Below are 767 nucleotides of genomic sequence, written 5' to 3'. Positions count from 1 at the left end.
GGCCCGAGGACCGCCGGGCGCTCTGCGGACGGCCACCTGTCGCGTGCCCGACCCCGTTCTCCAGGCGACAGGGCGGCATGGAGAGAACGAGAGCCAGCGGGAGCTCTGGTGGGAGCCTGGGTGTGACAGTTCTCGGCCAAGCGAGTCTGGGAACCTTCAGTCTCCTCGTTTCCGTTGGCAAAATGACCGAGGAAAGAGAGAGAGTTTCTTTGGTCCCTGCCCGGCCCCTACCCTGTCCCTGTCCCGGCCGCCAGTGTCGCATGGGGCTGTTCTGTCGGCGCCCTCTGGTGGCTGAGGGTGACCTCCCCTTCTGACACCTCCCTTCTATTAGCTGTCATCAGGTGGAGGGGTCTAGGGCACCCTGGCCTGCTCTTCTCACAAGGCATTTAAATGGATAATTTCTGCACTTTTAGCCAAAGGATTCATACTCATCACAGTCATAGTGAACTTACAGCTGAGACCTCCTACAGTCGAGCATTCTGTCCTGTGACCCTGGGGTTCCCTCCAGCCCCCCGTGTTGTCCTGCCCGGCTGGAGGCCTTCTTGGCACCTTCTCCATGGCTCACCTTTCTAGGGCCCAATGGGGGCCCTTCCCTAAATCCACAGCTCCCGGAGTCAGGGGCCCCCAGAAGGTGCTTCTCCCCCTGCAAGTCCCACAGCTCGGCTCACGCCGCAGCAGCCGAGCCCTTCCTGGCAGGAAGCCTGGAGTGGGAGCTATGACAGAACATGCTCCCCAGCCAGGAGCCAACCCCCTGCTGCCTCCCACCA

This window comes from Galeopterus variegatus, unplaced genomic scaffold (genome assembly GCF_000696425.1).
Source record: "Galeopterus variegatus unplaced genomic scaffold, G_variegatus-3.0.2 Scaffold2582, whole genome shotgun sequence".
NCBI classification, from domain to species: Eukaryota; Metazoa; Chordata; class Mammalia; order Dermoptera; family Cynocephalidae; genus Galeopterus; species Galeopterus variegatus.
This window is presented reverse-complemented; position numbering follows the sequence as displayed.